Genomic DNA, 16742 nt, shown 5'->3' with positions numbered 1-16742 from the left:
ACCACATCAATGAAACAAACACCTTAGTGAACCACAATGTCAGAGCAAAGCCTTGAAAATCAGCACAATAACAGAAAAGCTAGTCATAAAAAGGTTTTGCATAGAATAATTATGTTACCAACAGTCATAAACAGAGGATTGTAATCAATGGCCTCCTCAGTCTCATCAAAAACTCAGAAAAAAATGATTCAGTTCAGTTCAGTTTAGTCGCTCAGTCGTGTCCGACTCTTTGCGACCCAATGAATCGCAGCACACCAGGCCTCCCTGTCCATCACCAACTCCCGGAGTTCACTCAAACTCACGTCCATCGGGTCGTTGATGCCATCCAGCCATCTCATCCTCTGCCGTCCCCTTCTCCTCCTGCCCCCAATGCCTCTCAGCATCAGAGTCTTTTCCAGTGAGTCAACTCTTTGCATGAGGTGGCCAAGTACTGGAGTTTCAGCTTTAGCATCATTCCTTCCAAAGAAATCCCAGGGCTGATCTCCTTCAGAATGGACTGGTTGGATCTCCTTGCAGTCCAAGGCACTCTCAAGAGTCTTCTCCAACACCACAGTTCAAAAGCATCAATTCTTCAGCACTCAGCTTTCTTCACCATCCAACTCTTACATCCATACATGACACAGGAAAAACCATAGCCTTGACTAGACGGACCTTTGTTGGCAAAGGTCCAACAAAGGTTGTCTGTCCTTTTCAATAAGCTGTCTAGGTTGGTTATAACTTTTCTTCCAAGGAGTAAGCGTCTTTTAATTTCATGGCTAAAGTCACCATCTGCAGTGATTTTGGAGCCCAAAAAATAAAGTCTGACACTGTTTCCCTATCTATTTCCCATGAAGTGAAGGGACCAGATGCCATGATCTTTGTTTTCTGAATGTTGAGCTTTAAGCCAACTTTTTCACTCTCTTCTTTCACTTTCATCAAGAGGCTTTTGAGTTCCTCTTCACTTTCTGCCATAAAGGTGGTGTCATCTGCATATCTGAGGTTGTTGATATTTCTCCCAGCAATCTTGATTCCAGCTTGTGCTTCATCCAGCCCAGCGTTTCTCATGATGTACTCTGTATATAAGTTCAATAAGCAGGGTGACAATATACAGCCTTGACGTACTCCTTTTCCTATCTGGAACCAGTCTGTTGTTCCATGTCCAGTTCTAACTGTTGCTTCCTGACCTGCATACAGGTTTCTCAAGAGCCAGGTCAGGTGGTCTGGTATTCCCATCTCTTTCAGAATTTTCCACAGTTTCTTGTGATCCACAGAGTCAAAGGCTTTGGCATATTCAATAAAGCAGAAATACATGTTTTTCTGGTACTCTCTTGCTTTTTTGATGATCCAGCAGATGTTGACAATTTGATCTCGGGTTTCTCTGCCTTTTCTAAAACCAGCTTGAACATCTGGAAGTTCACGGTTCACATATTGCTGAAGCCTGGCTTGGAGAATTTTGAGCACTACTTTTCTAGTGTGTGAGATGAGTGCAATTGTGCGGTAGTTTGAGCATTCTTTGGCATTGCCTTTCTTTGGGATTGGAATGAAAACGGACCTTTTCCAGTCCTGTGGCCACTGCTGAGTTTTCCAAATTTGCTGGCATATTGAGTGCAGCACTTTCACAGCATCATCTTTCAGGATTTGAAATAGCTCAACTGGAATTCCATTACCTCCACTAGCTTTGTTTGTAGTGATGCTTTTTAAGGCCCACTTGACTTCACATTCCAGGATGTCAAGCACTGGTGGCTGCGACGGTGCACAAGTGTGGCTGAGAGGAGCTACCCCACGTCTGAGGTCAGGGGTGGTGGCCGGGAGGAGCTACCCTTCGTCTGAGGTCAGGGGCAGTGGCAAAGAGGAGCTACGCCACGTCTTAGGTCAAGGGCAGCAGCAGGAGGAGCTATCCCCCCCCACACCCCACCCTCAGAGGCAAGGGGCAGTGGCCGGGAGGAGCTAGCCCACGCCCCAGGTCAGGGGTGGCGGCTGAGAGGAGCAACCCCATGTCCAAGGAGCGGTGGCTGCGCGGGCGCAGGAGGGTGGAGAGGAGCTACTTCACGTTCAAGGTCAGGAGGGGCGCGGTGAGGAGATACCCCTTGTCCAAGGTAAGGAGCAGCGGCTGCACTTTGCGGGAACAGCCGTGAAGAGATACCCAACATCCAAGGTAAGAGAAACCCAAGTAAGACGGTAGGAGTTGCAAGAGGGCATCAGAGAGCAGACACACTGAAACCATACTCACAGAAAACTAGTCAATCTAATCACACTAGGACCACAGCCTTGTCTAACTTAATGAAACTAAGCCATGCCCTGTGGGGCCACCCAAGATGGGCGGGTCATGGTGGAGAGGTCTGACAGAATGTGGTCCACTGGAGAAGGGAATGGCAAACCACTTCAGTATTCTTGCCTTGAGAACCCCATGAACAGTATGAAGAGGTAAAATGATAGGACACTGAAAGAGGAACTCCCCAGCTCAGTAGGTGCCCAATATGCTACTGGAGATCAGTGGAGAAATAACTCCAGAAAGAATGAAGGGATGGAACCAAAGCAAAAACAATACCCAGTTGGGGATGTGACTGGTGATAGAAGCAAGGTCCGATGCTGTAAAGAGCAATACTGCATAGGAACCTGGAATGTTAGGTCCATGAATCAAGGCAAATTGCAAGTGGTCAAACAAGAGATGGCAAGAGTGAACGTCGACATTCTAGGAATCAGGGAACTAAAATGGACTGGAATGGGTGAATTTAACTCAGATGACCATTGTATTTACTACTGCGGGCAGGAATACCTCAGAAGAAATGGAGTAGCCATCATGGTCAACCAAAGAGTCCGAAATGCAGTATTTGGATGCAATCTCAAAAACGACAGAATGATCTCTGTTCGTTTCCAGGGCAAACCATTCAGTATCATGGTAATCCAAGTCTATGCCCCAACCAGTAACGCTGAAGAAGCTGAAGTTGAAACGGTTTTATGAAGACCTACAAGACTTTTAGAACTAACACCCAAAAGAGATGTCCTTTTCATTATAGGGGACTGGAATGCAAAAGTAGGAAGTCAAGAAACACCTGGAGTAACAGGCAAATTTGGCCTTGGAGTACAGAATGAAGCAGGGCAAAGACTAATAGAGTTTTGCCAAAAGAACGCACTGGTCATAGCAAAAACCCTCTTTCAACTAAAGTTTAGGTTCACTCAAAGTAAAATTAACTTGCTTACTATCACTCTTCCAAAAGTTCAGAAATAATTTTTCTCAGTTATTCCATTTATAGTTACATTTACAAAAAAAAAAAAAAAAGCACAAAGCCTCATGTTAGTCTGTATTATAGTTTACCTCTGCTAGCAATAAGATAAAAAGCTACTCTGAGATGTATAAATGGGACAGTGCCTCTTTAAACCTGATTATATAATACTGACGATCATTTTTATTTAAGAATCATGTTTCTTCTTATATTTAAAGTGATCTCTTTTCTAATGTGTAACTTTTCTCATTTCTTTTCTCTTCTTTAATCCTACTATTTTTAAAATGTTGAGATTGCTAATAATGAGGAAGCACAGATCTAACAGAACCCAAAGCTATCAATACTTAACAACCTAGGAACACCATGTACTAAAGGGCAACAAGGGAAAAAAAAAATCATAGCTTTGGTTAGTTACAGAGATTTCTGAGAAACAGCTTGACAAAGCTGTAAACCAAAAGTAAAAAGTTCTACATATTATTATTTTCAGTACTGACGCCTTTCTTTTTGTCACTCATTAAAACTGTACCTTACAGATATAAGACAATCTTTTAAACAATCTTTAAATATTACATTATAAGATAAAAAACTGTACCTCTTTATTGAATAAAAATCTATATTCTACCTCTTCTTCTATTCAATAATTAATGTATCATCTGTAGTATAAATTTGGGTGAGTTTAATTTTTTTAAAAGGCTGCTAATCAATTGATTTGTTCATTGGAAGGACTGATGCTGAGGCTGAAACTCCAATACTTTGGTCACTTCATGCTAAGAGTTGACCATTGGAAAAGACCCTCATGCTGGGAACAATTGGGGGCAGGAGGAGAAGGGGACGACAGAGGATGAGATGGCTGGATGGCATCACCAACTCGATGCACATGAGTTTGGGTGAACTCCGGGAGTTGGTGATGGAGAGGGAGGCCTGGCGTGCTGCAGTTCATGGGGTCACAAAGAGTCGGACACGAACTGAACTGAACCCATGTTTACTAAACACAATATTGTGATTAGTAGCTCCAATTATCACTTAACAAACCTTACCTCAAATTAGCACACTTATTTAAATTTTTTTATGTAGCTGCAGATTAGAAAAGGTGCAAGAGTCATGAGTCATATAAAATATTCCCAAGTTACTCTTTCTCCAGATTTTCCAAATGACATTTTACTACATTTAGTTTTATCATATTTTCCCTCTTTTTGTTGAAAGTTCTCTATTTACTGACGTTGGTACTTAAAATCTGAGTTTAGAGAGGGCTTTTAGCAAGCTTAAGGTTTATAATTTTTTATTTGATATTTACTTTGCTTAAGCAGCCCTTTATACCCCAGATGCACCTGCTTCACTAGTTTTACTTGTGGGATCTTCAAAAATGCATTGTGATTGATTCATAGAACTAAAATTTATCCTTCTTGATATAAAATATATCATGTTCTTCATCATGAGACTGTCCAGCTATGTCTGTAGGTTTATACCATATCTTATTATACATTATATGACTGCTTTATTTCTATAGGGTGTGGCTTAGGAGCTCAGGTCCTGAAGACAGGTATCTTGGGTTTGATGGTGACCTGAAAGAATCATGGCTGAAGGAAGGTATATTAGTTAAACATCAGGTTGAGGATTTAGCACTGAACTACCAATCAGCCAGGATAAAGAGGTGGCTGTGATTTCCACTCAGGAGTAAGTCTATTAGTTTGTAAGGGCCGTAAGAAAAATGAAACCTCAGTGTCCCAGCAGAAATGGCTTTGACTGATATCAACACAAGCTTTTAAATAAAATAAAGAGCCATTCAATGTGTGTCTATTTCTAAAATCAGCCCTGGATAAAAGGAGGAGCAGAATGATCATTTTTCATGAACGGAAATGTTATGTTACTTATGCCATGGAATAAACCTTATGATATGCTGGTTTAATACAGGTATTAAACTTGAAGAATTTTAATGGGTCATTCATTTGGCTATAAAAGAGTCCAGAGGAGGAGATGATTCTCAGCTTGTATACCGTATATCCCTAGAGGTTCCACTTCCCTGATAGCTCAGTTGGTAAAGAATCCACCTGCAATGCAGGAAACCCTGTTTCGATTCCTGGGTTGGGAAGATCCGCTGGAGAAGGGAAAGGCTACCCACTCCAGTACTCTGGCCTGGAGAATTCCATAGGTGAAAAGCATCTTGGGAGCTGTTAACAGGGGCAGAAGAAGTGGACAAGACCCAAGTCCTTTCCCCTCCATACACACAAGGATTGAGTCTGAAGAGCTCAAGCTATTGTATGATTTAGTATACTCCATCAATACAAACTGAGTATCTACTTGCTCAGCATTTATGGGTCCCATGAAAGAAGACTTTCAAAAAAATTATTTGTCAAATAACAATACAAATATAATGCCATTCTTGAAAGAAATATAACATCAATTCCACACACATACATTTTGTAATTATTATCTGAAAGTATACTTCTCAAATGTTAAGCACAGGCTGTCAAGGCCAAATGACTGTAATCCAAAGTATGTTATTTAAATTCTTTGATCCTCAGTTTCCTCACCTGAAATAATACCACCTACCCTTGTGGAGCTGTTTTAAGCTTTAGAAATAAAGAGCTGAGCATTAAGCACAGGAAATGGCACACAATAGGTGCTCAGTAGATAGCAGCTACTATTATTATTATTCATTGCTGTATCTGGATTTCTGACAAAGCAGAATGGTAGATGACTTCAAAATGAGAATTATTATTGAAAACCTAAATAGCTTATAGACCTCAACCAGTAGTCACGAAGCACTCCACCTCACCTCTCACTACTCAGGTCTCCCACCCACTCCTCCAGGCACTTTAACCCTGCTTCAGTTCCATCAATCCATGTTCTCCCTCACATCAGGTCTTCACAAACACCCTACTCTCAGAAGACTCTTCCTTTTATTTCCTCCCTGGTCACCTATATTCTTTAAATCTTAGCTTAAACATCACTTCCTCTGGGAAGACTTCTTTGACAAGCTGTTACTACAAATAACAACTTTCATTGCTTCTTCTCTTTCAAATACTGATGTCAAGGAGGCTCAGCTATATATATATATATATATTGAGGTCTATATTGACAATGTATTTCTAGCACACGTAAAGAATTCCTCTGATTTACTTTGGTAAAGAGGGCAGGTGCTCTGTTTAAGTTGTGTTCCAATTTCTTCAAATTATATGTAAACAGAAGTGCCAGTTATTATAGTTTTCTATTTTCTACTTACAGGAAAAATTTTATAGGACAAACTGAACTTTTCAAACAAACAGAAAGTACTGATGTTGAAACTGATAGTTTGATAAGTGAATTTGATGATTCATAGGAAACATTACATGTCTCTAAGAACAAAATTATGGAATTGACTAAAATAAGTAGATAAAACTAAGTGATTATTGAAAAAGAAAATTTTCTGCAGTTCAGCTTTGGGAGGTCCTTTGGAATAGCTACATTAAATGAAAAGTGTAAGCCTCTTCTAGTTAGAAAACTGAATTCCAGGTCAAAGTAGCTATAGAATATTAATATATTATTCTCATTTTAATTTCTTAAGGTCATATCATACCACACCACCAAATTTGGTTCAAAATTATATTTTATGAACCGAGTAAAAACTGGAGGTGTTCTTGAATTCTACTGAAAAAACTGGCATTCCTCTAATCACTATGGTGACTACACTGGGTGACAGACCATCCAGGGTAAAGGACACCAGTGCTGACCTTGCCTCAGACCAAGTTGGTATCCACTCTGACCTAGAGCCTGAGTTTCAATAATTCACAATCCAGAGCAATACAAGGAAGAACCAGAGGTTCTCAGTAAATAAAACGGAAGCAGCTGGCTTTAAGACTAATGTAATTGCAGAAGATAAGTTACTTGACAATGGGGGCAAAGAGAGAGAGTCAAAGACCAACTCTTCTAGAAAAGGAGGTCAAATCCCACCCCCTCCAATTTTTCATTAGACATGTCTGATAATATTACCAGTACTACTGATAGTGATAAGAATGAAAATAATAATAGCAAAAAGAGAACTTTTATCAAAGGTTTATTATATATCAGGTACTATTCTAAATTATTTAATAAATAGGTTATTTAATACTTTATCTAAGTATGTAAGACATAATTATTTTTATACAGTAGGGTATTCAGTCTTAGAAAATAAATTATTTGTTAAAACTCATATAACTAAAAAGAGCAAGAGTCAGGATTTAAATCCATGCTTTCGACTATGAATCTCACTCTCTTAATCTGTACAAAACTGATTTATTGATGAAATATCTCTCAAAGAAATAAAAGGAGAAAATCAAATCCATGCAAAAAAAGAAATACATAACAGTCAAGAGAATCTAATGCTAAAGAAAAATCTAGAAAGACCCTAGAGAAAATTACTGGATTTCGCTCTGTCCAAGATAATCACGATGGTGTGATCACTCACCTAGAGCCAGATTCCTGGAATGTGAAGTCAAGTGGGCCTTAGAAAGCATCACTACGAACAAAGCTAGTGGAGGTGATAGAATTCCAGTTAAGCTATTTCAAATCCTGAAAGATGATACTGTGAAAGTGCTGCACTCAATATGCCAGCAAATTTGGAAAACTCAGCAGTGGCCACAGGACTGGAAAAGGTCCGTTTTCATTCCAATCCCAAAGAAAGGCAATGCCAAAGAATGCTCAAACTACCGCACAATTGCACTTATCTCACATGCTAGTAAAGTAATGCTCAAAATTCTCCATGCCAGGCTTCAGCAATATGTGAACTGTGAACTTCCTGCTGTTCAAGCTGGTTTTAGAAAAGGCGGAGGAACCAGAGATCAAATTGCTAACATCTGCTGGATCATCAAAAAAGCAAGAGAGTTCCAGAAAAACATCTATTTATGCTTTACTGACTATGCCAAAGCCTTTGACTGTGTGGATCACAAGAAACTGTGGAGAATTCTGAAAGAGATGGGAATACCAGACCACCTGACCTGGCTCTTGAGAAACCTGTATGCAGGTCAGGAAGCAACAGTTAGAACTGGACATGGAACAACAGACTGGTTCCAGATAGGAAAAGGAGTACGTCAAGGCTGTATATTGTCACCCTGCTTATTTAATTTATATGCAGAGTACCCTCATGAGAAACGCTGGGCTGGATGAAGCACAAGCTGGAATCAAGATTTCCGGGAGAAGTATCAATAACCTCAGATATGCAGATGACACCACCCTTATGGCAGAAAGTGAAGAGGAACTCAAAAGCCTCTTGATGAAAGTGAAAGAAGAGAGTGAAAAAGTTGGCTTAAAGCTCAACATTCAGAAAATGAAGATCATGGCATCTGGTCCCATCACTTCATGGGAAATAGATGGGGAAACAGTGGAAACAGTGTCAGACTTTATTTTTTGGACTCCAAAATCACTGCAGATGGTGATTGCAGCCACGAAATTAAAAGACTCTTACTCCTTGGAAGGAAAGTTATGACCAACCTAGATAGCATATTCAAAAGCAGAGATATTACTTTGCCAACAAAGGTCCGTCTAGTCAAGGCTATAGTTTTTCCAGTGGTCATGTATGGATGTGAGAGTTGGACTGTGAAGAAAGCTGAGCACCGAAGAATTGATACTTTTGAACTGTGGTGTTGGAAAAGACTCTTGAGAGTCCCTTGGACTGCAAGGAGATCCAACCAGTCCATTCTAAAGGAGATTAGTCCTGGGTGTTCTTTGGAAGGAATGACGCTAAGGCTGAAACTCCAGTACTTTGGCCACCTCATGCAAAGAGTTGACTCATTGGAAAAGAGTCTGATGCTGGGAGGAATTAGGGGCAGGAGGAGAAGGGGACAACAGAGGATGAGATGGCTGGATGGCATCAACGACTCGATGGACGTGAGTTTGAGTGAACTCTGGGAGTTGGTGATGGACAGGGAGGCCTGGTGTGCTGCAATTCATGAGGTCGCAAAGAGTCGGACACAACTGAGCAACTGAACTAAACTGATAGTGCACAGTCCAATATTCTTGCCTGGAGAATTCCATGGACAGAGGAGCCTGGCAGACAGTAATCCTTGGGATCACAAAGAGTAGGACATAATTAGTCACTAACATTTTCACTTTCTAAGTGCACAGTATTCATTGCATGGGTAGCACCCAAATTTCATAGGATTTAAAGTGGTTAGACAAAAGGGAAATGTAATAGATAACTGTGATGTCTACGTGCAGGAAATTCGCAATAAGGGAATACCTAAAGAAACATTTCAACTGAAGAGGGAAAATACTAGGGAGGAGATACATGTAAAGATACCATACTCAAGCTCCCACAAGAGGTTCTTACGCAACATTGTTCCACAGCCCTCACTCCCAGTCCCCTTACCTCCTTTTACAACTCCTTGATTTCACCTGAGCTCTTCAATATTTCTATGAAGAAATGCCCTTTTCCAGTTTGTTTTTCTTGTGAACGCCAATTTTTCCTTCAGCACACAGTTCAAAGGTCACATCCTTGAAGACATCACTGACCCTCATTTCCAAAACAATTTTCATTTTTACTCCTAAGGAACTTTGTATCTAATTCTATAACAAATCCATCTCTATTAAAAGTTGGTTTCCAAGGCTTCCCTGGTGGCTCAGTGGTAAAGAGCCAATGCAGGAGACACGGGTTGGATCCATGGTCTGGGAATACCCCAAGTGCCAAGGAGCAACTGAGCTCATGGGCCACAACTATTGAGCCTGTGCCCTAAGCTTGTGAGCTGCAACTATATGGCTAGCATGCAGCACTGCTGAAACCCATATGCCCTAGAGCTTGTGCTCTGCAACGAGAGAGGCTACTGCAATGACAAGCCCACGCATTACAACTGGAGAGTAGCCCCCGCCTGCTGCAACTAGAGAAAAGCCAACACAGCAACAGACACAGCACAGCCACAAATAAATAAGTAAGATCACTGGTTTCCTGAAATCAGGTACCAAACTGAATTACCTTTGAAACCCTAGCATTTACATAGTGCCTGGCATATTATTCTTAAAATATACTATCCAGAACTGTTAAGTTTTTAATAATTTTTAAATCTAGATGAGAAAATATTCTAAAGATCACTTAAAAGAGAATCAAAGGCTATAACTACCCAACTATTTAAATAGCAGTTCTTATTTTTACAAATATTCAGTACAGTTGGTCAACTAAAGAATCTTCTTATTGGGTTGGCACAGTAAAATTTATTTCGATTATAAATCAGCATGTCCCTTCAAAGCACCTTTTTTTTTTATATTGGATACTAAAAATTAGCAGCTCTGATTCCAAAAATAAATAGGTTCCTCAAGAAGTAAAATTAATGTCTTTAAAAAAGTATTTTTACAAAAGACTTTCAACTGAAATTCATTTAAAAATATAACCCCACCTTTTAGGATGTCTGCCACAGCCTTAATTATGAAAACACTATGCCCTTAGGGGGCTAAGCCAACCAGAATCAAGTCCCAAGTAAGAGCAAATGAGAGAAAAACATCTTTGTTTCTGTTGATTATATCAAATAATGGTCTGAAATGAAAAGAATTCTATTCATGCCCATTGAAGCTAGGATGAACAAGAAGCAAACCTCTTGACCCAGAACAGAGGAAAGATAGACAAGGAAGATGGATGCACTACCTGGGCCTTAGTTCTCCAAGCTAACACAGGGTTCCAACCACAATATTACTGATCAAATTTTAATCCAATAGAACATTCTGTTTTGGACTCAATATTTTATAGGCAATCATTTTTTCCTCTTAATCACTGTTGACTGCTTCCATCAGAAGAACTTTCTCATGGGTATACTGCTAATTACCATGGCTTCCTTCTGATTGTGATGATTTACTACACACAGGAACACGGAGAAGAGAAGTAAGGACAGAAATAATCCATTAAGCTGTGGCCTAAAGTGGGGAAGTCAGGAGCATTGATACCCAACATTAATCCCTAAAATCCATCTTCTAAGGGTTGTGGCACCATTTTAAAGATATCTATAAACCTAACCTTCTTGAAGATTGTCCTTTGCCTAACTGACAGTTCTGGTTGGATTTGTTTCCTACACGAAATGTCTTTTTGACCACATGATAATACGCTCACTCTCCAGGATGTACCATAACTTAAGTGGAAATGCTAAATGGGTGATAAATTGATACTAGACAAAAACAAACAATATAGCCACACAGCTATTGCATCCATTCTGTGAATTCAAATTATAAACAAAGAGTCAGTGCCTAAATAGGTGATTTATTTATACATATATTTAAAAATATATTTGTAAGAATATGTGTGTGTATATATATATATATACATCTTTAACTGAATATAATCTTGAAATGAGCTTTTATCACATGAAAAGAAGTTTCAGTGTTGCAGTTTCAATGTTGAGTTCCCTGAGTCATTTATCCTGGATTTTTAATTCAGGTCCAGGGCAAGTAGGGTTAGAAGACCTCTCAAAATTTGGCATAAAATGACCAACTTGAACACGTATCTACAAGAAACTCTGACAAAACCCTCAAGGAAGGGATAGGAGAAGGGAGATTAGCACATTTCTAGTCATATTCGACAGAGACCTATTAGTTCAAAAGGGCTTTTTACAAATATGATAAGGATAAATAATATCAAGTTTGTAGTTTCTAATCAAGATACTGAACTTGAATGTTCTTATGTATTTTATTTAAATGGGCAACAGTGTCTGCATTTGTAAGCTGAGACTCTATGGCATTTTATGAATAATGAAATATTGGAAAAAACAGAAAATTTGATAAAGAATTATATAGTAATACCTCAAAATATCTTCTTAGAATTCTCCATTCCTAAATCAGATTGTCCAAGGAAAGTGACAAACTGATTCTTAACATCATACAGAATAAATTAAAACTAACTGAAATATTTTTAGAATAAACATTTTGCTTGGTACTTACTACACAGTGAAATTAGAACCCTTAGGGTTTTGGAGAAATAAAACTATATATTAAGATTTTAAAATGTTCTGGTTTCTCAAAACTCCAATACACTAAATATTACATTGTCTCAAAATTTAAAGATGCAGCTATGGGCTTTCTCTTTATACCAAATGGCCAAAGCAAGGAAAGCTAGAACACAATGAAAAGTTAAATCAATAGAAGCAACTACCTTGGACATCAATGCTATGATTTCAACATCCATCATGGGTCAGTGACAAGACTTGGAATATTTTAAACGCATCCTACCGCAGTTTGCACTCATCTCACATGCTAGTAAAGTAATGCTCAAAATTCTCCAAGCCAGGCTTCAGCAATATGTGAACCGTGAACTTCCTGATGTTCAAGTTGGTTTTAGAAAAGGCAGAGGAACCAGAGATCAAATTGCCAACATCCGCTGGATCATAGAAAAAGCAAGAGTTCCAGAAAAACATCTATTTCTGCTTTATTGACTATGCCAAAGCCTTCACAAGAAACTGTGGAAAATTCTGAAAGAGATGGGAATACCAGACCACCTGATCTGCCTTTTGAGAAATTTGTATGCAGGTCATGAAGCAACAGTTAAAACTGGACATAGAACAACAGACTGGTTCCAAATAGGAAAAGGAGTATGTCAAGGCTGTATATTGTCACCCTGCTTATTGAACTTACATGCAGAGTACATCATGAGAAACGCTGGACTGGAAGAAACACGAGCTGGAATCAAGATTGCCGGGAGAAATAGCAATAACCCCAGATATGCAGATGACACCACCCTTATGGCAGAAAGTGAAGAGGAACTCAAAAGCCTCTTGATGAAAGTGAAAGAGGAGAGTGAAAAAGTTGGCTTAAAGCTCAACATTCAGAAAACGAAGACCATGGCATCTGGTCCCACCACTTCATGGGAAATAGATGGGGAAACGGTGGAAACAGTGTCAGACTTTATTTTTCTGGTCTCCAAAATCACTAGATGGTGACTGCAGCCATGAAATTAAAAGATGCTTACTCCTTGGAAGGAAAGTTATGACCAACCTAGATAGCATATTCAAAAGCAGAGACATTACTTTGCCAACAAAGGTTCGTCTAGTCAAGGCTATGGTTTTTCCTGTGGTCATGTATGGATGTGAGAGTTGGACTGTGAAGAAGGCTGAGCGCCGAAGAATTGATGCTTTTGAACTGTGGTGTTGGAGAAGACTCTTGAGAGTCCCTTGGACTGCAAGGAGATCCAACCAGTCCATTCTGAAGGAGATCAGCCCTTGGATTTTTTTGGAGGGAATGATGCTGAAGCTGAAACTCCAATACTTTGGCCACCTGATGTGAAGAGTTGACTCATTGGAAAAGACTCTGAATCTGGGAGGGATTGGGGGCAGGAGGAGAAGGGGACAACAGAGGATGAGATGGCTGGATGGCATCACTGACTCAATGGACGTGAGTCTGAGTGAACTCTGGGAGTTGGTGATGGACAGGGAGACCTGGCGTGCTGCGATTCACGGGGTCGCAAAGAGTTGGACACGACTGAGCGACTGATCTGATCTGATCTGACCACAGTTTGAAAAAAGACGACATCAGCATATTAACAATACAGAGATGTCAGAATAATAAGAAATTATAGCACCTATCTTATCAGTTATAGACAATCTATATTCACAGAAACACTTTTAGAATGCACTGGGGATCTTCAAATATGTCACTGTTCTAGAAGAGAGGAAAGGCGAGGAGAGGAGAGGAGAGGAGAGAGGAGGGAGGGGAAAGGAGGAGAAGGGAGGAGAGACGAAAAAGGGAGGAAAAGGGAGGTGAGGAAGAAGAAAGAAAGGAAAGGAGGAATGGAGACAGGAAGGGAGGAAGGAAGGAAAGGACAGAGTAGACAAAATCTTTCCCAATAAGATAAGCCTGGAAGGACAATTTAACAAGCATTTCCAGGCATATATCACAAGAACCCATTATGTGAAATAAAGTACTTTGTTGACAAAAAGAAAATGAAAGCTCTCAAACTCTTTGCTTGGTGTAAGGGGACCAGGTTGTCACCTGCCTTGAATGTCCTAGAGGAAAGAACTTGAGGGACTGAAAAATATGCCTGTTGGGAACGAGTCATGTGGCATAACCATAAAGTTTTCTATACTGTGTTCCATACGTACATGAGATTATTTTTTTATAAGGATATGAACAAAGTGTGTGTGTATATGTGTAATTTTCTATTTATAGCTGGTGATATTGATTTTCTACTTCTGTTAGGAACTTAGTTTTTTTTTAATATATATTTAATATAAAAAGTGATTCTATTTAAGAAGCAATCAGATCTCCTCTATCAACTCTGTGCAATGAGGGGACTGGCCTTCCCTAACTATGGTGAAAGTCTTAACGTTTATTCTTTGGTTTAACCTCTGCACTGAGGAAACCAAGTACAGGTGAAACCATATTAAAAAGAAGGATTCAGTGAATTAGCACAAGAAATATCCAACTATCTTTCCTTACTCAGCTCCCCAGGCTACTAAGCATTCACCCGCCAGGCAAGAAGTTGAAGGTGTCTTTAAAAATATGACCACCTCAAGAGGAAAAAAAGTACTGAACATCAGAAGGTCCCCAGTTAAAAAGCCCAGTCAAGTGACTCTATACTGAAGTCAACAAAGTCACTGATGCATTCAAATCAGGCTTTTATCCCCACATTTTAAAATATGAATAAACCCTCAAAGATTATCAGGTATTTCAGGAAAGTTTCTAATACAAAAGACAGGCCAGAAAAAATTATTCTACATGAAAGAAAGAGACTATATGAGAAGAAAATTTCACAAACTTGAAAAATTAATACCTTGAGAGAGAGAAAAAAAGACACTATAAACAGGAAATAAAGCATGATGTTATAAAAAGGGCCATATAAGGAATTTTTTAAAGCTCTTAAAAATTAAAATTATGGTAACAGAAATGAAAAGCAATAGATGGGATGAAAGACGAAACTAAAAACAGAACCAAAAAGTCCAAAAAGTGAAAAAGGAGAAAAAAGAGGGGAGGTAATCATAAATGGGGGAAAAAAAAAAGAATAAAAACTCCCAGTACTGGAGAACGTGAGTGTCCCTGAGATTGAATAGGCTCATCAAGGTTCCAGCACAATGTATGGGAATAGGCCCATATCAAGACATGAAATTTCAAGAAACTGGGATTTAAAACATGGGAGAAAAAAACATATAGGTTGCATACAATGGATCAGGAATCAGAACAGTCTTTCACTTTTCCATAGCAATTCTGAAAACTGGAAGACATTGGAACAATTCCCTCAAGATTCTGAAGAAAAAGATATCCAACCCCTAATTCTATACCCATCCAACAACCGAACTGTGAAATAAATTCCCTCTCAGACACAAAAGAGTGCAAAATATACCATTTCTTAGGATGTTACTGCAAGTCATGCTTTAGCAAATAAAGAAAGAGTTTAAGACACTGATTTAGGAAACAGGAAAGCCAACATAACAGAGAAAAGGGAAATCCCAGGATGATGGCAAAGGGATTGCTCAGGATGGGGCTGAGCAAAGACCATCCATTCCAGACTAGAGCAGGTCAGAATGATCTGAGACTTATTCAACGGGACACATAATCGTTAAATGCAAGGAAATTAAATGAGTTTTACAAAAAAGAAAAGTAATCACAGCTCACTAGATAGATCTGAATAGTTTTTATATGTCATGAGAATATAAACATTAATGATATATCAAAATTATAGCATAACTATTAGGTTGAAACGTATGAAATTGCTGTTTTTGTAGATCAAAAATTCCACATAGTTCAACCTAGTGTATCAGGAGCCTCTGGGACGGAAAAAGTGTGTGTGTGCATGCACACAAGCATATGTTAAGGACTAACTAGAAAGAAAAGTGTGATACAAAAATGTTTAAAACTAAAAAAATCAAGAAACAGTAAAATAAACACTGCTTGCCTCTGAGAAGGAATAGAGGGAGGGTGAGGACTGCTTTTTTTTAAATAACAAACTTGCTAAACTATTTTGACCTGTAGCAAACATCTAATAACACTAAATTTAATTTTTAAAAAATGTTTCTTGAAAAGGAAGGAAGGAAAAAAGGAAGAAAAGGGAAAGGAGAAAGAGAGAAAGAAAAGACAGTCCAGGAGTGAAGGCCAGGTGCACTTATCACACACACTTCAAGTTCTCAAGGGAGCACCTTCTGGAGAAAAGAGCAGGCTCTCCACTGCACTGCCATCAGAGACAGGAATACTCAAGGCCATTCTTCCTCCATGCAACAAACAACAAACAACAAACCACAGTGAGTGTAACTGTTCAATATGTACTTAATATTGGTAGGCTGTTGAACTATCTTCTTAAAATTATATATAACATTGTTCCAATAGTTCTTTGGATGATATGCCATAAGCTACTCTCTTCTGAATAATGTTCAGAGTCTTGAAATTGGTGATGACATCAATGATACCATTGTGTTATACAGAACAGAGAGAAGAGTGTGCTGAGATTTACGTATAAAAGAAATAATTGTGACAGATGTCTTCATTTACACTGAGAGTCCAAGACCCTTCTCCATGATTTTGGCACTCCCCCTGCCCATCCCACTTCTATCTCCTGAGAAGAACATAACCTTGAGTCCTTCTGTCTATAATTTAAGAAAAGTTATCCCTTTACCCAAAGACTTATTT

General features: G+C 39.1%; 1 protein-coding gene across 6 annotated transcripts in view; it reads right to left on the bottom strand.

Moving 5' to 3' along the window:
- Positions 1-16742, bottom strand: part of RFX3 (regulatory factor X3) — a 339201-nt gene that overhangs the window by 181520 nt on the left and 140939 nt on the right. The window lies entirely within an intron of this gene.

Source organism: Bos javanicus, chromosome 8 (genome assembly GCF_032452875.1).
Source record: "Bos javanicus breed banteng chromosome 8, ARS-OSU_banteng_1.0, whole genome shotgun sequence".
Classification (NCBI taxonomy): domain Eukaryota; kingdom Metazoa; phylum Chordata; class Mammalia; order Artiodactyla; family Bovidae; genus Bos; species Bos javanicus.
This window is presented reverse-complemented; position numbering and strand designations above follow the sequence as displayed.